We start from the raw sequence: 25,455 nt of genomic DNA, 5'->3' as shown, positions 1-25,455 counted from the left end.
GCATGCTCATCTAGTCCATAATTTCTGTACAGGAAGCTGTATAAAAACATTGGGTCATTTTTTCCAAGAAATTAAGCAAAACAACCCAACAGCATAAAGAGTGAAAGGGTCCCTATATAAACATGAACTTGTTCCTTTAATTGTCTAAATTTGAATTTTCTCTGTGCTACTTCAGTTCTGGAAGATCATTGGTTTACACTGAGGATGCTACCTTCTCTCATCTCGGTCTGCCTCATAAGATTGTTGTTGTTGTAGGGATAATAATAAAGGAAGAAGAACTTTGTATGTTCTTTGTATGTTCTAATCCTGGAGAAAAGGTAGGATATCTAATCTGCCAATAACGAGTAAATAAAATATCCTGGTTTATATGTATATTAGCTGACTTGGGAATTGTGCACGACAAATGGATAGAGGACAAGTGTATGCCTAATCTTGCAATTAGAAATATACATGAAAAACAGGAATTATGTTAATTAGTCACTCAACCTTCCCTACTTCTTCTGATTTGTTTGGTCTCTTTAAAAAGCATGGTAGGTTTCCAAGAGGAGAAAGTTGATTTTAAAAAAACACCCTGAACTTTTATTTATATAACACCTGATTTGCATGAGGCCAACCATCTTAGGATATCAATATGACAAAAATATACATGTCCTAAATTCATAACAGAATTTTAAGAATGAAAAAGGTGCTTCCATTCCTGTTTTCTAATTACTTTAGGCAGTGGCAGTCACACAGGCTTAAGGTCACTATCACAGTATTAAACCTTTATATGTAAGTGTTCTTCTACTGTAGATCTTCAAACATAGTCCAATAAATGAAGCTTCTGATCTCATGCATTTCTTGAAATCAGTATCACTGCAATCAGTTTTCTTTTTTAATCAAACAGCAGTTTTAATTTAGGAGAAAAAAGGGATGCCTCTGAATGAACACTGAATACTTTCATTCTTACTTCCTTCTTTTTTTTTAAAGAAAAAGCTTGGTTAGTATAAATGTTATGAAGGCACTTTGTAACAGACACTTAAAAACATTTGACCTAAAATAAATATTTTAATCTTTTATACACTATGTTGAATTTCAACCAAATTTTAATCTGCTATGCTTTTTTACAATGCACTCTTATGTTATCTTTTTTTGGCATATTATTTAGGAAAATCTCAAATTGCAGAAAAGGAGATAAATGCAGTTTACTTTTGCCATGAATAGACAACCTTCCATTCCAACAGCTATTATTTACCTAGAAAATCAATAGGACTTTTAGTAGAAGAAGCTGCTACATTGGTTTTTATTATAAAACACAATTATTCATTTGTTCTCTCACTCGTTAAGTGGGTGCATGGCAAAAGTCCAGACCTAAAGGCAAGGAATACTCTTACAAAGTTAGATTAAGGGAAGACAACACAAATCAAGTTCAGGAGAAATCATGAAGATTAAACCAGAAAATTTCAATGCATATTCAGAATCAAGGCTCAGAATAACCTTCTTTATATATGTATCAAGGAGAATATTTCCTCAAAAATTGGACAGCAACCTCCCTTCAACCCCAACATGGGTTTAATACATATTCATACAAGATACTTGTATGTACAGATTTACAAATCTACAGATTTCCCCATGTCAGTCATTCATGAATGACATTTGAATGGTGAGGATAAAAAAGCCATGTGACCTCAGGAGTGAAATGTGACCTCAGGACCTCAGCATTGCTTTACTACCCTTCAATATGTAGACCTCTTTTCATTTGATTAATGCAAAAGGGGAGCTACAACAGTTTAAACATTAAGAGAATCATATCTGGGCTGCAAACATTTCAGACTACCATTCCAGCTCTTTGCTGCAATCTAGTGTTTGTGTGGATTTTTGCAGCCTAGATATTGCAAACCTAATAAAGTTAAGGGCAAACTAGCACAGAATAGATGTGCCTATCAGAAGCAATATTTCATTATAGAACCTTGAGATCATACTTAGCATTGAAGTGAATAAGGCTACACAAAACTTTTAAAATATTTAACTGCTTGAGGAGAGGTGTTTTCTAGTTCAGTAAACTTTCAGGTTGTGAAATTAAAATAAATAAGTCTCATACTCTCTGTTGGGCTAAATTCTGTGGAAATGTATACAAAGTGAACTTTTACTTGGTGTTTTAATTCCTTTAAATATCTTTGAATAATCATTCAAGAAAAATACCTTCATTTGTAAATGAAAACATTTCACATTGTTTATCCCAGATTAATACTGATATAACCAGATGATTAAAAATCCCCATGAATAGGAGGGGGGAAATAATGTTATAGAAATGAATATTTTCTCAAGGTTAATATATGTACTTAGAGGAATTTCTTTCTTAATACATTAAAACATTTTAAGGAGATGGATGTTAAGAATGGTAAGGGATATGTTTTAACTTCTAACTCCTTATGGATTGTAGGTGACCAAGTTAAAAAAATCACTGTGGATGCAGTTTGATTTTTTTCTATATGATCCTTTGGACTTCATAACAAGGGGTTGGTACTTTTTGGTCAAAATTCTTCTATATTTTCAGAACTAAAGGTAGCAAAGCATATCATGATAAATTTACAGTTTGAGATATTCCCAGTCTGAAATTTACAGGGATATTTTTAAAAATTGTGCAAATAAGGGTATGAGTACTCTGGATCAGTTAATTTCTAATCTAAAATTTGAGCCATTCAGTTACTGCAAAAAGAATTTGGATTGTTTAAAAATACAGAATGGCAATTTATTCAATAAAAAACCCCTTTGACTTTACATCTCCTGAATTGTTTTCAAGACTGAAATCCAATTTTGGATTATTCCAAACCTACCATTTTTAATAGACAGTTAAAAAAATACTTTTAAAGTGGTTTTCAATTATAGGATTGCAGACAGTTAACAAGCAGCACATTAGTCCATAGATTGTAATACAGCAGCAATAAGCAGTAAAACCTAGCTTTCATATTGAATTTAAAAAAGAATTTCAAGAGTTTAAATTAGACTTAAATGCAAAGTACTCAAAAGCTTGAGAAGTGACAGAAATAATAGTCTTGCAAAGAATATCCATAGATCAACTTCTCAACAATATTTTATTCCATTTTTAGAGTATTTCATTCTGCTTCCTGAAAACCAAGAATTAAAAAGACTAAAAAAAATATTACAATATAAAAATATTGTTTCTCATGCATTTGTTTCAAATCTAAACATTCTTCTTTATCTAATATAGTACCATAAAAGCTTCCTTTAAATTTCTAAGATTACCAGTTGATTATTTTCAGTTGGAATTAATGCTGTATTTTCAGAATGCTACCAACACTTTGCATTCACTGTCTCTTTCTGAGCTGATAGCTAGAACAAAGACATGTTTCTATGTCCCATAACATGGCTGCTACTAGACCTCTTACACCCAGTTAATCATTATGGTATACCAGTCGCTTTCTTTTTCTGGCACTGATACTGACTGAATCAAATCATTATTTAACCACAAAGTGGTTTAATCATGGCAGGGCTCACACACTTCATTAAGCCAAGACCAACCTAACCATCTAATGTGGTAATGCAGTGTATGAACCTACTCAATGACTTCTTGCTTACTTATGCTCATTATAATTTCTTTTGATCTCAACTGTGTACAAACTACATGAGTAGTAAATTATGTAATCACCCCCTTGAGAGAAGTGCCATCTTGGATTGGTTTGACTGTGCAGTGAGCATATAGAATGTTTTGTCTCACCATGAGTTAGAAATTAAAGTGCCACTTTTAAAATTAAGAAGTATCAATGTATTACCTTTTTCAGATGGCAAGAAGAAATTTTTTTAGCTCATAACAGGGGCATATGCCCAAAAGGGTTCAGATGGTGGCTGTGAAAATGTCCTGCCCCTTTTTTATCTGTGTCATACATACAAAGTGTAACAAAGGGACAGGGCTTCAATCATGTGGTTAGAGCTGTCATGTTGATTTTTTTGACACCTTCACCATCCCCGCAGACACACTTGGCCCAGAAATGAAGCAAGTACCTTTACACAGTCCCCTTATTACTTCCCTTCTCTCCTTGCATTCTATGTCCAGTTTTGGTTCTTCTGGCACAGTTAGTGGGTTAAATCAGCTGTCGATCTCCAACATCTTGCTGTTGACACTTTACAGCTGCCCCTTGAAACAACCTCTTTGTCAGATGGTATATGCTCTGAAGGATAGATGGACTTCTGGAAAAAAAATCTAACTACTACCATCACATCTCATTTGCTTCTCATGTTTAGCACTCAAAGGTACATACTTTTAACCATACTTTATAAATGAATAATGTAAACATGTTTCTATACCACTGGGGAGTACGTGTGTATATTTAGCTTCAAAAGTTAATATATATTAGGTATTATCCTCTATTTAAAAAAAAAGCTAAAAAGAAATGCAAGCCCTGTCTGAAGTGAACTTATCCTGACAAACAATGTCAGACCCTTGGCCTCAATATATCAGCATCGTTCATACAGTATTCACCCAGCAAGTAAGCTGCTACTGGATGTAGTTTTCAAAAGCTCCTTACTGTTTGACAAGGGCAGGGAGGGGCTAGTGGCAATACAGCTAGTAATTGGAAGTCCACAACTTCATCTCTAGGGGTGGTTCTTGCTTTTAAACTAAAATCTAACTATTTATTGAGTAAACCTGAATTGGCAATGTGATTCCTACCACTTGTCCAACACCATATGTACATATAAGAACATAAGTGGAATGAAAATTGAGACAATTGCAGAGCTTAAATATTGTTAGCTTGTGACATGCTGGAACATTTTGTTTCAAATTGCCCCTGTATTTAGGCTTTCATGTTTCCCTTTTTCAAGCAATTTAGCTGTTAATTAACATATCATCATCATCATTCTTTATCATAGTCAAAGACTAGCACAACACAAGTTTAACAACCCAAGTACAATCCAAAAATATAAAAGCATTATAACAGTCTAATTCCTGGTGTACTTCTATTAACAATTCTAGATATGATGTATAGCTAAGACATAAAACTTAGCAATTAAAAAAGCGATTTCAAGACATCTGTCATTTAAGAAAACTTCTAGATATTAGTGATCAAGGCAGCCAAGCAATCTTTCCATTAGTGGGTGAATTAATTGAAAATGCAGTTCTACATAGAATTTACACCTTAGAAAAACATGTTCTAGGGTTTCAAGTTCACTGGAGGAATAAGGGAATTGCCCAAGCACTATAGGGATTCCTTTATGTCTGCCATCCATAATTGCAGAAGCATGCTTTCAAAAAGGCCTATTGGTAATGAGTATAGGATATCTTAAATAAATAACCTGCAGGTTCTGTTCCCTTGATTCACAATATAACCTGGGGGCTGTTGCTAAGTTATGCTGAAGTTCAATATCTTCTAAGCTTTGTTTAATAAGCTCCATGGCTTTGTTGTAACCCAGATTTAGAAGGAAATCAGGGACATGCCAAGGTGAAGCAATTTGTTAGTTATTGCTATATACCATCTAGATTTAAAGTTATTACATACAAGGAGGGGTAGAACCCTCAATTAATTAACATGCATACACAGCTTTTTTCCAGCAGAGTTAATAGTGCTACTTTTTGTGGATATACTATCACCATTAGGGATTTTGACTTTCATATGAGATAGAAATTCTGCCTTAGAAAATCTGCCTTCCCTCTACAATACCCATCTACTGTGTTTCTTTCTCAGCTAAGTTGGCCTTAGGATCAGCTGACAAAACTATGAAAATTGAACAGTTGAAAAGCATGTTTCTTTTGTAAGTTGTGTTGATGTTCTTTAAAACCGTAACTAAAGTATATGCACATGACTAAATCACCATACTTAGGAGTCCCTGTGATTTCAGACTGCTATGCATGCCTTAATGCTGATGAATTTGAAAGGTTTCTGACAACCTTCCCTAATCTTATTAAGTCCTTATTGGTCTTAAATGGACATGGGTCAATTTGACTGATAATTTTGTCTCTAGCACCTGGCTTCCAGAAGAATCATCTGCTGGGAATAAAGCAGTAGCAGAAGCCATAAAAGGGAAGGATTTGAGTCAGTAAGATGCATTCCAGAAATCGAAAAACTACAGACATATGTATGTTTCAGAAGAGAAAAGAAATGGTTCATAGTTTATGTGATAGGATGAAAAGGCAGGAGATATTCTGTAAGTATGCAGAAATGCCAATTGCCTACCATGTACTATTTATTCAAGTTTAACCATGAAAGCAGTTCCAAATATCTGTAGCTGAAAATATAGATAGGGGTTTAGAATAGAACTAATGTAGTACTAATATATTACCTATAGTTCAAACATGAAAAGGGAAAGGCCCTTTCCTGTGTGTATTCAATATCAAAGGAGTGGGCAGTTTGAACATTTAGCCTATATTTCTTAGGGGGGAAATGAATTACATTTAACTTTGGAATTGAAGGCCCTTACATAGATTGATTTCTCTGCATCTATGTTAGTTATCCAGATCTTGCAAGATATTCTGAGATTTCTGGAACCAATCGATATGGAACTGGAGCATTTCCTTCTCTGATGCAGGAAACTCTAGGAATTGTATTTTGACAAAGAGATATTAGTTTCCCTGTGTGAAATGTTCTCTAAAATCCTAATGTTCTTTAGTTTTTGCTGGCATTCCTATACATGACATGGAAATATCAGGAAATGACAAACACCATAATAAGATACATTGAGAGCCCAAGAAGAGCGGAAGCAGATAAATTTACAAGCCCCAGAATATATGTTAGATCAGCCTTCCCAAGCTGACCATCTTCCATAGTGTAGATTTCAACCCCCAGAACTTTCAGCAATTACTGACCTTCCTGGGTTTCTGAGAGGAAGGTTGTATCATCCGCATGTCGAAGGTTATTGATGATTCTTCCCCCAATTTTTACCCCAATTTTTGATTTGTCTAGCTTCAGTTTCCTGATGATCACTTCAGTGTACGAGTTGAATAAGAAAGGTGACAGAATGCAACCTTGTCACACTGTTTCTCGATCTTGAACCAATCAGTGTCTCCATATTGAGTTTGTGCAATGGCTTCCTGATTTACGTACAGTGATTTTACCAACTCCCAGGAATAACCCATACGCGGGATATTTTGGTTGGGTAATGCTGTGTTAGGTCTTTGGTCTTCAGAGCACATAGAATAAATAATAGATTCTAGAAGCATGGAATTAGGAACATTAGGCAGAATAAAATGCCTGCTACAGCAAGCTGATTTGATTGATATGAAAAGTCATTCATTTGCTTCTCTTTATGCTTGTAATTCTATACTAGACAGAACATCTTGTGGAATTTCTTCTCTATATTCTTGATCAGCCTTGGAAACTATGTACCTTTGTTTTGATGGGGATTCTCTGTTCCTATGGTATAGCTACCTGGACTTAATGATGTTATAAGAGCGATGTGTATTGCTTCTGTTATGAACTATACAAGTAATATATCTCTTCTCTACAGCTTCTCTGCACTGCAGTTTGTGGCTTATAACTGTTTGTACAGTTTGCACATTCCTGATAGTTAGAACGTAACTGCTTGCCAACCATAATTTAAAAAGAAAGAAAGAAAAAAAGCATTCCAGGTCAGTATTTTTAAACTCCCCTAAATAACGGCATCTTTCTGACAAAAGATATAACAAGAACTGTTTCTGCTGCCCTGATGCTAGACATTGGCCTGGAAATCAACATTCTTCTATGACTGAAAGGAAATACTTTTTTTAAAAAAATAGAAATATGTGTAACCCTATATACATTTTCCCATGTGCCACCTGACTATACTATACATTTTTTTCTAAAAAGTAGGAGAATGTTTTATGTTACCATCCCATCATGTGCCACTGGGCTAAAGGTCCATGGAGATCAACTCCAAGGTTCAGCTCTGTTTTCATCAGAAACAAAATTGTCTTTTCTTGGGATATTTAAAGCTGCAATCCTGCGCACACTAAACGTAAAAGTAAGTTCTTTATTTCTATAGTGCAGGTGAAGAAGTATGTCTCATTGATGGGGTAAAGAGATGTTGTCTAGAGAATGGTCAGATAAAAGAGGGCGTAGCCCACAGCTGCATAATAGGCAGAGAAAGATGCACAGAAGGGACCCTTCCTAGCTTCTCAGGCTGTAAAGGAGATTTGTACTTTCAGACTTGCAAGATTCTGTTAATGTAGTCTTACAATAAAGTAGAATTAGCTCATCTGTCGTGTTTCCTGTCTGGTCTACCTGGGAAGGCTGACAGTTATTGCTAACTATATTTGAAGGAAGAGGTTACATGCATTGATTTCATTTCCCCTTAATTGTAATAATATTTACAATTTGTAAATCTTTTTGTATTAGTAACTAGTTTATAGTTTACCAAAAACCATGCTGACTTATATGTTTATAACATCTTTTCATAAGTATCAAGTGAAAGAGTTTCCAGCTGCCATATTGCAACGGCATTGTAAGGCATATGGAAATACAATATGTAGGTTATGGAAGCAAAATAAATAATGTTTGAAAGAAAGAGGTCATTGCACTCCTTATTTCAAACTATTGGCTTGTGCAGAATTTCAAAAATTGATTTGCATTGGAACTATCTAAAAATGATCGTAATGATTATAATAGTACTGCATTCAAATAATACAATAGTGCAGTTCAGAGAACCTGGAAAGTACAGCAATACGTCAAGACAACTTTGTATGTTTAAGATCTGCAAAAGAGTTTCAACTGCCCATAATATACAATAGCCCAGGCAATACTTATTAGATATGGAGATCAAAGGTATTCTGATACATTGGTTCTGTTAGAGTGCATATGCAGATCTTCTCAGTGATGCAAAATACAATTGTTGATTTTGATACATTTAAAATATCATCAAAGTATACTGTTAAAATAATAGAATAAACAACATGTGTAAGATATAATTTTAAAAGAAAAAAATGGGAAAATAGAAAATAGATGAAAATAGATTATCACTGACAGGGCAACTTAAGGAATTTTGACTGGATTATTTTGAAACTTTTTCTTTGCTTCTCTCTTCAAAAATAACTGGTCTAAAAGAAAAAAAATGATGGATCATCAAACAAAGCAATCCAGAGTTCTCACTCGAGGCACAAATGACCAGGCTCAAATTATCCTACTTTTGACACTTTATGCAAAGACTTAGCTCTCTGGAGAAGGATCTAATTCTGGGAAAGGTGGAAGCAAAGAGAAGAGGATGACCAGCAGCAAGGTGGATGGACTCGGTTACAGTGGCAATGAGGGCACCATTGGAAGACCTGAAAGACCAGATTAGGAACAGATCATAATGGAAAAAAATCTATCTATGTGGCCACTAGGAGTTGAAAATGACTTGATGGCACATAATCAGTTAATCAATCAGTCAATCACTATTACCCCACAGATAGATCGGTTCTTGCACTCAATCCTATATGTTGTGATGATACCTTCCCACCTTATAGAAATGTTATAAAAATTGATGAGATCATATAGCTGTAAAGCATCAAACTCTAAAAAGCACAATATACAGTATTTTATGCAATATATGTAGATGTCCTGGGAAACAGTTTTCCCCAAACTTTAAAGGATTTTCTGTTTGTTTGTTTTATTTATTTAAAATACGAGTAACTTATATTACCTTTCAGACATGTTTCCTTCATGCTGTGTATTCTGTACAAGAAGTCCAACATTTATAATACAAAAGAGTGTTGCTTTTAAAATAGATCTCTCATCCAGATACTTGTGCTATTTTACTACTGAAATTCCTGGGATTAAGTAGCAATAAAATGCAACTAAGTCACAAGGATTGCTCTGATTAGATCCTTTACAGTTGAACCCCTATCACCACCAATGCCATTAAGTTTCCATTAGGTATGTGAATAGAGAAAGACTCCCACCTGAGGCTCATTCCATGTGACTTATTAGCATGGTTATGGAACATCTGAAAGAGCCCTCTATGGAAGTAGGAGCTTTCTTGCGGTCTGGGACTTTGATCTTTTCTGTATAGAGCTTGTAAGTGCATTGAGGCTCACTCGAAAATTTCTACAAATATACAGGAGGTTGGGCTCATGTCTGGGGGTTTTCTGCATAACATAGCAATCACCATTCAAATAAATAGAATGGTTTCTCAATCATTTTAAATGGGAAACATTCATGCCAGGGTTTTTTAGATGTTCCGGTTTAAAATATGTTTCAGTGCTTAAGTACGTCGAGATACATATGCATTGGTCTTTATGCACAGGGGATTTCAAATTGTGGAAATCAGAGGCAACACTAACAGGCAGAGTTGCATATGTTCATTTGGCTTTAGGTCTCTTTTTTTTATATGAGACTCATCATTTTGATAAGTCAATCTCTTGACTATGTCTTATTTATGATATTCCATTTCTCCTCTACTGTTCAGAATATTAATGGCCCACTCCCATTAACTGGCATTCTGAAGGTTACATGTGATATTTCATATATCTTATATCTCTTATACTCTCTAACAGAACTACACTCTCTGGGCTATATGTTGCTGCTAGAGTAACAAAATGTGTTTTTATGTGGAGTAGATATAACTATGGCTGCTGAATTCTTTCTGAGCATTTTAAGATTTTAAAAAATCACAATATTCCCATAGCATCCAAAATCTGTTCCCTTCTATATAACAGACAAAGACACACAACTCAGTGGAAGAACAGACTTAAAGAAAGAAGAGGAAAAAAAATAATGACTGTCTATTGCATTTATTTTTTTAAGATAAATGTATCCTTTACCTTAAGTATGATGACTCATTTTATTGTATTCAAGGACATCTAGTTAGGGCCTTGCAAGCTCATCACATCTGGCACAAAGAGGATAGATAACGTCCAGGGTTCAGTCAGCCTTTAGTGTAGCTATATCCCCTGTGGCTTAATTTACTTCTTCTTGATAAGGCTGTAATATCTACCCAACAAATATGGTCTTCTTTGCTCTGAATATTAATATTGGTTCTTGATACTATTCCGTAGAAAACATGATGGTGCCTAGGACCCAATTAATTCATGTGTACCTAAGAATATTATGCAGTGTATGATTTTTGTCATTATTTAATCCTTTCCCTAGAGAAAGATAATACAGGATTTTAGAAATTAACTGCCTGCCAAATACATGTCTTCCAGTCTGGATCATGGGCTTTGCCTGGGTACAACAAAAAATAAAGTAGACAATCAGACAGATAATTTACTCTATGATCTCTCATTGCCATTATCAACATCAGAGACACTTCTGTCACACCCCAGGGCTTACCTAGGAAATGTTCCAGACCTTTTCTCAAGCCATCTTGTTAGAAACCTCTGGGCTTAGGGACCTGATTTATGATTCACTTTCTGATGAGCATGACTATGTTTGCTTGCCTTGACTTTGGCCTCTTTACACCTACTCCTGGTGACATAGTTCCAGTCATATTGATACTGCTCCGTAAACCATCTTTGCATTTAACTCTGTTTCAAGCTTAATGCCCTGCCATTTCTGTTTGTTCCATTTTTTCTTCAAGGTGATCAATTCCTTGTTCCTTTGTGGCCTTTTGTTCTTTGTGGATTTACATATGTCTGTTTTCTCTGCTCCCATTTTGATTTAGATTTAAGGATCAGTAGAAGTTCTGTTTTCCTTTGCCCTTTATGATTGGCAGCCCAGAGGCCTGAAAGGTTAAGGTACATAGGCCTTATGGTCAATGCTCACATGTCTTTATGGTGAAGGCTCATAACCTCAGCATATCCTGCCTGTGCTTGGGGGCCAACTTTGACATGTTATTTCTTTCATTCTTCCTTTAGTTTCCACTTGTCTGTCAGTTTGGAGATTTTAATGCTATATGGTCTTATGCACACTAGCCTAAAGGCAATTTGTATCTTTTATTAAATAACTTTAATTGTTATTTAATAAAAGATACAATAATTTTATTGTAAACCACCCAGCATCCCCTTTTCGAGAGAGATGGGCAGTGATAGAAATTTGAAAAATAAATAAATAAACAAACTCTATTTATTCATTATTAACTTCCTACTAACTTGCACATTAAGAATATACCTGTGTTTCTATGTTTCATCTTTCTTGTACAGTCCTGACAGTTATCTAATCTCAAAGCCAAACCTTTCAGTATCATTGTGCTCAATAGGTTCAGTTCATCAAAAAAGAGGAATAACTTTTCTGGAGTATGTTCGAAGCTAAATACAACCATTATTATTTTTAAACTGATGACGAGCACTGCGTTAGAATGATCAGGTGTAATGCGGGGGGTCTGCAACTCAAATATACATCTGCCCATATACAGTATGTTCTACAGACATGTGTTATTTGGGGTGGATAGGCAGGGAACTGGATAGGGTGTGGTTGAGTCTATAAGTGCTTCTTTAGGACTCAGTCATGATTTGTTTTCCTGATCTGGGGATCTTGGAGGGGAGTCATTCCACCCACTTTGTCTGTATGTCTTTTGCCTGTAATTATTTGTAGCAGGTTAAATACTGTAAGTATCTTCCTGAATAGAGCATAAGATATTACCATATGTTATTGATCAGTACAGTTTTAATAAAAGTGATGTGCATTGTTCATTTGTGTTTGTGTGTGAGTTCTTAGATATATCATCCATGAATAAATTTATGAGGATGTGCAAAAGGTCCATGCACAAACCATTCCATGAAAGACACCACTGTTTTGGAGTTGTCTGTGCCTGAATTAAAACATGCATATTTGGTTGTTATTTATTTATTTATTCAGTTTTTTAGTTATTGAATTTATATACTGCTTTGATCTAAAGGGATACTAACAGATATACAGAATAAGAGCAACAGTAATACCATAATAAGATATAGTCAACAAAAACATCTGTTTTTATGCGCTTATCTTAACTAATATTTGTTATTTATTATAGCAATTATTTAACTGGGTTAGACACAAAAAGTCACTTTGTCAGATGGGTGGCAATATAATCAGACAGACAGACAGACAGACAGACGAAATCACAATGAGATTGCCCCTAGACGTTATTTCAGCCAAATATTCCAGGTTTTGTTTGTGATAAACTGCAGCTGTTCCAAAATGGTTCTGCTGAATTTCCAGGAGTTGATGGTTTGTTTCAGGTTTGAGACAACATATCTTTTCCAAATGAATGTAGCAGGGCTATCAGATCAGGTCTGCAAAAATCAGTATTATCACTAGATGGCATCAAAAACATACAGGAAGCTTTTACTCTTTCCTATCATCTAGTGGTAGCCCAGATATGGTAGCTTTAGTATGTAGCACTTCTTCCTGTTTCCTAAAGTGGGATTTCTGACCAAACCTCCAGCTGATTGTCAGTAAGATGGAAAAACTGCTTAAAATAATTCTTACAATCCCAATGCTATTAGAGAAAGATCTTAATACACCAATAAAACACCCAGTAGCTATATTTTACTTTTATGTATTACGTAGATCCTTAATGGGAAATTTTACAAGCTAGTTACTATTAGAGAGGCATCATGGTTTGCAATCTCCATAGGTGACATGGTATACAAAGAGATATTTGCTCACGTATCCCCAGCCTGATGTCAAAAGACATGTTAGTTGGAAATCTAGGAGTAGGTCAAAAACATCTAAAGAACATCAAACTGGGGAAGACTAAAATAAGTCTCAAACAGCACCAACATAAAGGTATCCTTGAGTTTCACATAGTAGAATTCTAAATCAGGATCTGTTTTAGAGTACACTGAAAATGAGTAGTTTATGAAGGATTCGGGCAAATTTTCTTTGCAAATTGTCTGCAAAGAAAGACAATAAGGACAAGCAGATGACTGGAACTAAATCCTACAAGAGAACTTGACATATTTAGATGTGAGAAAATATAACTAAAGAAGGATGGTAACATTCTTCAAAAAACTGACAGTGTGTCACACAGAAGAAAGACATGACGTCTTTCCCATAATTCCAGAATTCAAGATATGGAATAACTGACTTAAATTAAAAGAATGCAGATTCCAGTTGAATGTTGGAAAAAACACCAAACAGAAAGAGCATCTGAAGGACAACAATTATGTAGAGAGGTCACAGCTCTCCTGCACTAGATGAGTTCAAACAGCAACTACATAAACATTTCTCAGGAATTCTTTAACAAATTCTTTGTTTCCCTGATTTTTATCTCATACCAAAGAAAGCTAAGCAGTACTTGAGTGGTGGATTACCAGGAAATTCCTAGATTAGAAGTCAAAAAATGTCCTTGAAAAAGACAATGGAAAAATATTTTGTGACCAAGAAAATTACAGGGCCAAGGTCATGTAGCTACTGTAACTATCGGTGTCCCAAGTGCCAACTATCTTTTCCTTTATCCTTACTGCATCGGTGGCTGGATTCAATGGCCTAAATCATCACTTTCCACTCTATAATAATGCAATACTATGATTCTGTGTCTATCCTGTATTGTATCAACTTCTCATACTAGCAAAAAAAGATTGCCAAACCTGAAAATTCCAGTGTATTACTGGAAATAGTCATAGGTCATTACACCAAGTTAGCTCAGGATAACATACATGTATCTGTTCAAGCTGTTATTTCCTAAATCTTTCTGAAAAGTGGTTTTCATTCTGAGCTTGACTTTTAGGAATCACATGATAAATCCTAGGGTGCTATCTCTGAAAGATTGAGATTGAACTTCTCTGCACCCCTCAAAAACCTGTTCACTGAAAGTTGTGGGATGCCACCAAAAAACTATGCCCTCTTTTTTCTATAAGTTTCAATTCATCATTCACAATAAGCCCTCTAGAAAATATATTTTTGTATCATAACATCTTATATTCCTGATTCATGCTAGCTGTTGAAAAAGCTTAGTGACACGTTGGTGGGGTGTTTTGTTTTGGTTTTTTTGCCTTCACACTTTTCATAACTGCTGAAGTTCACATTCTGGATCTGTACCTATTTTTGGTTATTAGTTTCCAGAAATACTTACCCCCTTTTTTTACCTGAACAGCTAAAATCAATTATGTGAAACTACTGGGGCCTTATTTTAATTACTCTTTTAAAAAAAATATGCCATAGCATTGTCCTCCAAGATGTGTAGATCCTAGGTCTGTTCTTCCTTAATTCTAATGCACCATCTGTATCAGCCTTCCTCAAATGGGATACTTTGCAGATTTGTGGGCTTCAACTCCAGAATTCCTCAGCCAGCATAGTAATTGCTGAGAATACTGGGAAGTAAATTCCTCAAATCTTGAGGATATGTACTGTGGCTTGGAGAAGGTTGTTTGCCAGGCTCAGACGCCCATTCTTTTCTTTCTATTCCTTTTCTTTCTTGACACATGATCTCTCTCAAGCCAGACTTTTAATTGTTAATTAATTTCAGTATTAATTCTGATTTATGTCTTTAAACTCTGTTTAATTCTCTGTTCCTCTATCTTTTTTTAACATTGGCTTTTGTAGAAAGGTAGCAAATAACTCAAATAAATAAATAAAACAGGATAAGCCCTGGCAAATGAGGCCTCAACTTAAGTCAACAGTTGGCACAGCAAGCATCTGAATTTGAGCTGATTGTTATTTTGTATCCTACCTTTCCTCCCCGGTTTCCATTAATGCATTGTCTCTTCAAAAGCAAACATTTTGTAACTAATGCACAATGCTAATAACAGCAAGATAGCATAATAGATACTAATGTTTCACAGAGGTGTTACACAAGAAGACTATTAGGCTCAAGTGTGAATGAAAATGAAGCAGTCATGTTTAATAAGATGTCTCAAGTATTATCTTGCTAATTTTCTGAGGAGCAGGTATAGGCAATAGTGCATTTGTAAAATAATTAGAAATCCATCCTTATTGTTTTTTTAATTAACAACAAAACTTTAAAAATACTTCTATCCATTCCCCCCATCTCCTTCTGTATTAATTTTGTTTTAGCTTAGAAAGCTAGTTAGACCCAAGAGATTTTCAACTCTAAACTCAAAAGCAGAAAAATATAAGGTTGGCATATTCTTTTAGTTATGACAGAACCTCCATTTATGTTAATCTCATCATTATTTCAAAAGTACTGATAACATTTCAGCAATCCTACTTTTTTATCTGTTCATAACTTGCTTGACTAACTGATGTAATTTCTATTCCACAACCTACACCAAGTTTTTGTATATGCTATTGAGGGGTAGAGGTTTACTATTCAAGAGTCTATTTGTTCTTGGATTTCTCTCAGCCTACTTGACTGTCTGATTTTCATGATATGCTCTAGTACCCCCACTCTTAAAATACATGCTATATTTCTTCACTTGAATATATAATCTAATACTGGCACTTCTTCCACTGTACAGAGGAAAAAAATTACCCATTTTTAGAAGAGAGTGCACACTTGTTTATTTATTTATTTTCACCAATGTACATTCTGCGTCCATTGTAGACTCTGGGCAGCTTACAGTCATGTAAGTATAAAAACATATAAAACTAGACTTAATGGAAAATGCAAATGCTGCATAAAGAGAATAGCTACAGATCCCTCCATTCCAAGGGTTTGTCAGAAAAATGAACCTCTTTCTGAAAAAGAGAAGGCCATTTTAAACTTTAGGGGGAATTTTTCCAGAGGGTTGGGCTGGCCATGAAGAAGGTCTGCCTCTGAGGCTCCACCCTCACTTCCAAAGAAGAGGGAATCAGAAGCAATTTCTCCTTTCAATTCAGTATGCATCACTGAATCTGGCAGCAGTGCAAAATTTGAAACTAGACCTATATCCCATACTTACTTTGTTCTGGCTAGTATGGATCTAGTATGTTACTTTTGTATTTAAACTTACTAAATGTAACACAGAACAGGCTGTTTCTCCAGATGGCCAAAAACAAATTGGAGTTGATATTTACCCTTTCCTCAACCTCCTACATATATGCAAGGAAGCACAAACCATAAGCTTTCATTAACCTCACTCCAAAGAAACCCACACTAAATAAGACATACATACATCCCTGAAATGTCTCACCACATTTGAGAACTGGTAAGCATACTGAACACATTTTATCCACATTTTTTTTTCTTTTTTCTTTATTTATTTGCTATTTATTTGTGTTATTATGGTCTTGAAAGTCATTGAGAAAGTTCCTTAAGAAATAGTTTATTTAATTGAACCTAATAAATAGGATTCAGATTAGAACATAGAAAACATATAGGTAACACTTCTATAAGAAGCAAAATTTTCAAACACAATGGAATTCATAATGACGTTTGTGAAATAAATCTATAAACAGAAAATAACAGCCAGTCTTTGATATTGCATACTTGAAGTGGGGGGATATTTTTGACTCTGGTTTTTTGTGGGCTATGCATATACAGACCAAAGCTATTTCTAACTATAATCCACTTATTATAGTTGCAGGCTATGAGTCAAACCAAGCTTTCCCCAAAATAGGCATCCTCCATATATGTGGATATCAAGAAATCTTCTGCCAGTATGAATGAGAGATTTCTGGAAGCTGAAGTCAGTGCATATGGAAAGCAACACAATTGAGAAGATCTGCTCAAACTATAAATGTATAGCAAGGAACAGACAGAAACTCATGGGACATATATAAATCTATATGTTTCAGGAAAGCTATTGTTGCACAATGGGTCAGAACGTAAATTATAACTAATGAAAAATGACCTGTCCAGGCCGCCCTGAACTTACCAAGTGGCCATAGACCAGTCAGTGTCTCTCAAACCAGTTTCTCTGCTTGATCTGTGAGAAATGATCATTTTAAGCCCAGCCGTTGAAAGAAGGCTAAATGTTTTGGACACGGAAAGCACTACTCAGAATTAAAACAACAACACTGTGGGTATAGTGTAGAGGTTATCATATGAGGGTTAAATCCTCATTCTTCCAACTGACATTGAGAAAACATAGCCTCCAGCCACCTTATAAGGTTGCCCCTGTGGAGGTAAAAGGAATGGAAAAACTACATGTGGATTGTTCTAGGTACCTTGAAACATTTTAAACTTAAATAAAAAATAACATAGGCCATGTTTCCAGCTGCAGCTTGAAATTTAAATGTTAAAGTTTAACAACAGCTTCCAGACATAGTCCTCTTTAAAATATACCATATCTCTTAAGAGTTTCATGCTCATGTTTGTAATGGAAACAGTGTTTTATTTTCAGTATGAAATCATGTGGGTCCAGATATAGTTGCAGCTTTAAAAAAAATTACTTTGAATTAGCGCTATCAAATTGTGAGAGGAAGATTGCCCCAAACGTTGCTTATGCTAATGTTTTTATTTACACTTAATTCAACATGTTCTGCTTTGGTAATTTATTCTGCGTAGTTCTTTCCAATATTGCTTTCTTCTTCTGTAAGGTTCCCATGTTGGAGCTCTTGTTAAATTAAGAGGTGTGTGGCTCAGAATGTTGCCTCTCTTATGTTAATAAAAGATAAGCATGTGAAAACATGTTAGCACAGCAGGGAAAGGAATGTGTGATATGATGCCAGGTCTAAAGAGAAATTACTGGTGTGAGGATGGCCTGTGTGAAAAGTCTTGTGGTGATGCTGATTGAAAGTGAAAATTAGTCGCCTTTTCAAGAGCACACACTATCAGTCCAACGGTGTGTTCTTTAAAGCAGGTAAAAGTATAATCAAGGGTTGCCACACTTCTGGAATTAAAAGAAATATTTCCACTGACAGCAAACCTGGATGTCTAAAAGGGGACAAAAGATTGCTTGCAGAGTGCACATTGTAGGTGTCCTTCATTACTGTCTCAAGTAAAGAAATTCATTTCATTGCTTTGGTGCGTAGTTAATCTCTATCCTTGCTCTAATTTGGACACAATATTATTAGACAAAGAATTTGTGTTGTGTATTTTGAGTTGGCATTAAGTCTGAGGTTTGAAACCAAGGTGTTCTCAAATAGCATTGCTTTTCCATTGGCAGGGAGCGTGACAATTAACTCTGAGCTTTTGTATTTGCTTTTTGTCTTTAATATCCAGCCTGAACCTGTGAGAGGACTTCAGTCCACTGGGAGAACTCCACAAAGTTGTTCTTGCATTGATTCATCTGTATAGCCAGGTATTGCCTGCTCTCCCAGATGGCAGTTTCCGGATATTCAGAGGTCTCTCTGAAAATCTTTTACCTACAGAAAATACATACATACATACATACATGTAGTTCCTGGATAGCCCTGGGTTTTTAATACAGTAGCTAGTTCTGAGTTTATGAGTTGGTTCTCCCAGAGTTTTCCCCAAGTATGTAGAATTTTTTTCCGGTCCTATAGAATTTATTTTAGCCAAACATGGTGCCAGACTTTCCACCACATGGCTCTGTGTCCATGTGGTAACCAATCCCCCTTCCTTCTATGGATACAATAAGAAAAATATAACCCTCTGGTTATGAACAGACCAGAATAGCTTCGTCTTACTTTTTGCACTGAGAAATAATAATCATACAGTTCTACAGTCAGTAGCAGACTGGTACAAAAATAACTTCAAACAATTGAACAGAGTGGGAAAGAATCCTTCATACCTAAGTGGCTGGCTGGGAGATAGACATCTCTCTGTCTCTCTTGCCTAACAGTTGGAAATTCTGTTTAAAGTATAATTCAAAAGCCTAGAGAGCAATCCTGCACCCACAGGTACACAGCTTTTACACTCTTCTCCAAATTCCAAGGTTACATTTCTTCCTCTCAAAACTTGAGGCATCCTTCCTCTATCTTTGGAAAATCCCACAACTTTGATTTCTTTGTAGGTTCCACACTGTTTGCCACCATCCCCTTTATCTCTTTCTCACAATATATTTACTTCTATTATGGCCCATTTAGTCAACTATCGAACAGTGGCACTCATTTCACATGCCAGTAAGGCAATGCTCAAGATCCTGCAAGGTAGACTTCAGCAATTCATGGAGCGAGAATTGCCAGATGTACAAGCTGGGCTTAGAAAAGGCAGAGGAACTAGGGACCAAATTGCCAATATCCGCTGGATAATGGAAAAAGCCAGGGAGTTTCAGAAAAACATCTATTTCTGTTTTATTGACTATTCTAAAACCTTTGATTGACTGTGTGGACCACAACAAATTGTGGCAAGTTCTTAGTGGTATGGGGATACCAAGTCATCTTGTCTGCCTCCTGAAGAATCTGTATAACGACCAAGTAGCAACAGTAAGAACAGACCACGGAACAACGGACTGGTTTAAGATTGGGAAAGGAGTATGGCAGGGCTGTATACTCTCACCCTACCTATTCAACTTGTACGCAGAACACATCATGCGACATGCTGGGCTTGAGGAATCCAAGGCTGGAGTTAAAATTGCTGGAAGAAACATTAACAATCTCAGATATGCAGATGATACCACTTTGATGGCTGAAAGCGAAGAGGAACTGAGGAGCCTTATGATGAAGGTGAAAGAAGAAAGTGCAAAAGCTGGCTTGCAGCTAAACCTCAAAAAAACCAAGATTATGGCAACCAGCTTGATTGATAACTGGCAAATAGAGGGAGAAAATGTAGAAGCAGTGAAAGACTTTGTATTTCTAGGTGCGAAGATTACTGCAGATGCTGACTGCAGTCAGGAAATCAGAAGACGCTTAATCCTTGGGAGAAGAGCAATGACAAATCTCGATAAAATACTTAAGAGCAGAGACATCACACTGACAACAAAGGTCCGCATAGTTAAAGCAATGGTGTTCCCTGTAGTAACATATGGCTGCGAGAGCTGGACCATAAGGAAGGCTGAGAGAAGGAAGATCGATGCTTTTGAACTGTGGTGTTGGAGGAAGATTCTGAGGGTGCCTTGGACTGCAAGAAGATCAAACCAGTCCATCCTCCAGGAAATAAAGCCAGACTGCTCACTTGAGGGAATGATATTAAAGGCAAAACTGAAATACTTTGGCCACATAATGAGAAGACAGGACACCCTGGAAAAGGTGCTGATGCTAGGGAGAGTGGAAGGCAAAAGGAAGAGGGGCGGACCAAGGGCAAGATGGATGGATGATATTCTAGAGGTGACGGACTCGTCCCTGGGGGAGCTGGGGGTGTTGACGACCGACAGGAAGTTCTGGCGTGGGCCGGTCCATGAAGTCACGAAGAGTCGGAAGTGACTAACGAATCAACAACAACAGTCAACTGTGACTCCTGATAACTCCATGCAATTTTCTTTGCAGCATTTTCACAAGTGGTTCTCAGGATCTTCTTCCTGGGGCTAAAAGAGGGTTCCTGGGCCAAAGTCAACCAGCTGGCTTTGTACCTGAAGCAGGAGTAGAATTCACAGTTTTCTAGCTTCTCATCTAATGCTTACAGCAACCTGGCTCTTTATTCACTTCTATTTCTTCCTATTTGCCTTGACCTCTGAGGATCCTCTTTTTTTTAGTTCTGATTCCTTCCAATTACCACCCTGGGCACCCAGATATCCAGCACCCAAGTTAATTTCCTTGCTTCTCATGGCATCATATTCATCCATTTTCCAACTACTGCAATTCTGTAGCAATACCGCAAATTAAATGTTAGTCCTTCCTGAAACTGTACTAACATTGATGTAATCAAGAGGCAGGTCATGAAACTATCCTTAGTGTCCAATGACTCCACTGAATGAGCCCAGAAAGTCTGGTATTTCTGTCATTAAGATGACATCAGAATAGATTGTTTTGCAACAGACTGTACAACATTTTTTTTAAAGGTTGTGTAGTGTTGGCTCTTTAGCAGAGATGAACAATCCAGGATCATTTTTTGTTTGCTGCATAAAACATGGTAGGAGAATCTTGATTCTTCTAGCAACTGAAACCTTAAAAGAACAGAAGCCTAGGATCCATAGCAAATAGTAAGCAGGTTTGCACAATATGGCTTAATGGGCATTGTAGCAACAATTCATTATTCATAGTTTTTTACTCAACAAAGAATTGTTCAACATAGCATTTGTATAAATGTCATAAGCTATTACTCCAGAGTTTATGAGGATATGTCTCTAACATTACTATTATACCCTAGATCTGGGTCATTGGTAGAGTACAGATTTTAAATGCTAAAAGATCCCAGCTTTAATTCTTAGATTTTTAGGTGTAGATTTGGTTTTTTAAAAAACTGCCTGAGAGGTCATAAAGCCACTGGTAATTAGAGTAGATCTGCAGACAGCTGTTCCATCAGGTAGAGTAAAACTTCAGGCAATATATCTAGCTAAGGAGCTAGAAATAGCAAAAATATGCTGGTGAATAGAGCTTATTAACTACACAGATTTCTTCAGCAATAAAATGTTGTTGGTTGTCTACAAATAGTCCAGAAAAAGGATATGATGACAAATCAAGAAGGTATACTGACTTCATATTCTCTTTTTTCCTTATCACCTGCAGCTTAAAATCCAAACAGGAAATGTATATTTCCTTTGTGTGAATTGAAGTGGCAAAAAAAAAAGTGTTGTCCTGCTGAGTGAGGAGCATTTTTTTAGTCATCTCAGTAGATGACTGTCAATTCACTCAGTTCCAAGTACTAAGAATTCCTTTTTCAAACCTTGGATTTCAGCAGGACTTGTCTAGTTGTGTTATCTAAATTAGATAACATCCAGCTCCATAATAATAAATCTTCCTTCTACTTCTTCCTTTTCCTCTTATTCTTCTTCTTCAAAATGAGAAGCAAAGGGTGATACAGATTCTGCCTTGACACAGCCATTTTGATATTAATTTCTGCCCTAGGTTCTTGATATACATGGTGGGCAGGCACCAAAGGAAGAACCTGGTTCTGCAGAGATACAATCAGGGATTTGGGCAGTTGGCAGGAAAATTATCTCTTTTCTTTAGCCTCTGTATGGAGAAAGTCTGCTGGAGAAAGGGGCTGTCAACCACGCCTTGACCTTCCTGGCTCCTCTTCCTCCAACTTGGCCAGCAGAAAGGCTCTTAGAATCTGCATAGCAGGAAACCATGCTAACCCAAGTCACAGCAATGATTGCACCAATGAGGGCCCTAGCTGTAGAGGAGGCAGTCACTAGGCACACTGGTAGCAAGAGTGCAGAGGCAAGTAGTCCAAGCTTGCTTCTTGAGAACATAGGTTCTCCATTCAAGGTCTTTTGTATCTTCCTTGGTGGAACAGGAAGATGTGAATAATTGATTCACCCAAACTGGACTGCAGTAGCTTGGTAACACCCTGAGTCCTTACCCCACCCCTGATAAAGAGAAAGACCAATACAAAAGTAGGTGAAATGAGGAAGTTTCACTTTTCCTGCCATATGTATTGAATATAAAAGGGCAAAATATAAAAGCCGACTTGCATATTGTAGATGAAAGTCCCTAAGCAACATGCCAGCTACTGTATTCGTATTGGTATTTAAGTATCCATTGTGAGTTTAGCAGTAAGTTCCCTAGAATTTCTGCCTGGTGCTTTTTTAATTGGGAATCTGGATGACTAGATTGCATTAGGAACCTGGCAGATTTGCTCTTTAATACCCTTAGACTCATCCTCAAACCCTTTGCTGTGCCCCAAAGACATTTCACTCCCCATTTTTCAGGGACATATCCTCCTGAACCTGTTGCTGAAGAAGCCTAGAGACATCTTCCATTGTTCCAGATTGAAAGTGGTGGTTTTCTTCTTCTCCTAACTCAAACATCTCATGCAGATGATCTAGGGAACCTCAGAGATAAGTTTGGATCTAACAAGTTCAGAGACAATAATCTGCTTGGATCCAAGTAGCCTATCAAGTCTCCTGTGGAAATGCTCCCTCCCATGGCCATTTTGGCTCTGAGGGAGATGTAGAAAGCTTTGTGTGAAATGGTTCTTTGTTTGACCCCAAATAACTGATGGTGGAAATTGGTTTCAAGAGGGAGAAAGGAAGGAAGAACCGAGGCACAACAGCACTGTATTTTGGAGGGGAGTCAGGCGTTTGGCATAGAGAGTTCTAGTTCTCTGACAAAACTCTTGATTTCCTGGATGACAGACAGACCTACAAAACAATTTCATAGATCTGCCATCCAAAGGTCATCTGGACTTCTACAGGTTGGAATCAGTAGTCCTGCCACATGGTAAATAATAACAATATTTTATATGCACCTCTGAGAGTCTCTGGATTGTAGCAAAGTAGAAATGTGTTAAATAAATAAATAAATGCTAAATAAATAGAAAAAGCAAAATTATGGTGGGAATCCCTAATCTCATCCCATCATGCATTCAGGAGCATGATTGTGTCTGGCTTTCCTACTGATAGGGAAAGGGAAAAGATGGGACAGTGGAATCCACTATTCACTGCTCTGAAACTACCTTGCATTAAATTGTGGAAGGACAACTGCCCAGCCCCACTGCCAAAGCACAGTAAAGGTAGGCTGTGGAGCAGAACAATTTATGTTTATACATTTTCCTCTCACTTCAAGGACACACTTGAGTCTGGCTGCAAGGAAGAAACCTTAGCATACAGTGAGAATAAGTCCTGTGATCTAGGTCAGTGCAGGATAGGCATACTATGTCTGCTGCTTTCCTGTCCTGGCTGAATCTACCTTGCTACACAAAATGGAAATTACAGAGTCTAGGTAGTCAAGTGATTGCCTATATGGCAGCAAAAGTGAACATTTGATCACAGATGAATCCTCTCCAAATACTAGAATTTCATCTTTCACATCTCACAAATGTTCTAGATTTGTCTTCACACCGTTCTTGGGCAGCACATTTTGAGGTAAATGTCACCCTTCTATTCATTGTGGTGGGTGTATTTTTTTTCCTAGGTACCAAATTTGACTTTCTATATACAATACTGCTGTCACAAGTTTTATTTTGGAGTTTTGTTTTGTTTTCTGATTCCCCTTGCAGTCATCCTCCAGCTGAGAAGGCGTGAAAGGCTTTTTTAAAAAGTAGACTACATTCTCCCTAGAGACCAATTACATTTGAGAGGGTGCCTGATGCTTTAATGGTTTCCCAGCAGCTCATTGTACAGTAATCATTTTGCCACCTGATCAGGTTTCTCTTCTTTTGCCTGTGTTTAAACTAGGATGCTCCCAATCTTGAATCCATATTAGGGCTCATGTAAAGCTTTGGGCAGCTCTAGAGGATAGATTAGCATTCTTACATTGCTATAAAGCCCTATGGTCCCATTATAAGGCTCCTGTTAAAGATGAAGGGACCTGCTGCAGAAATACAGGGGCAAAAGATGTCTATCATGTAATTGAGTGATATAGTATTAAGTATTTTAATAGATAAAAGTCTACAGGAGTCACTGCTACTTTTTTATAGTTAATAGGACAGCATGTTTCCTGGTTACATTCTCATTTGTTCCTTTTCTGTATGCCCTTCAAAACTGAAAGAAAGGAAACATTAAGCTTTGTGTATATTACTCTGAACTTAGTAGCTTCTGAGAAGTGATCTATGTCAAAAACTAAAAAAAAAAATCCTTCTACAATAATCTCCAGAATTTGCAGGGTATGAAAAGCGGCTAATTAGCAAGGTAGGAGACATGAAATAAACTGAGTTTAGGAACTTTGCCAGAAAGGCTCCTATTTTTTCCCCTCAGAATTTCTGAATGAAAATTATTTCAGATATCTATTCCTTTATGAATAAGAAGGCCCCCCCACTCCTGTGCTGTGTTTTTGATCCATGCAAGTCATATGAAAAAGAAATTTTGAATCTCTCTGT

Source organism: Candoia aspera, chromosome 2 (genome assembly GCF_035149785.1).
Source record: "Candoia aspera isolate rCanAsp1 chromosome 2, rCanAsp1.hap2, whole genome shotgun sequence".
Lineage (NCBI taxonomy): Eukaryota > Metazoa > Chordata > Lepidosauria > Squamata > Boidae > Candoia > Candoia aspera.
Note: the sequence above shows the minus strand (reverse complement) of the source record.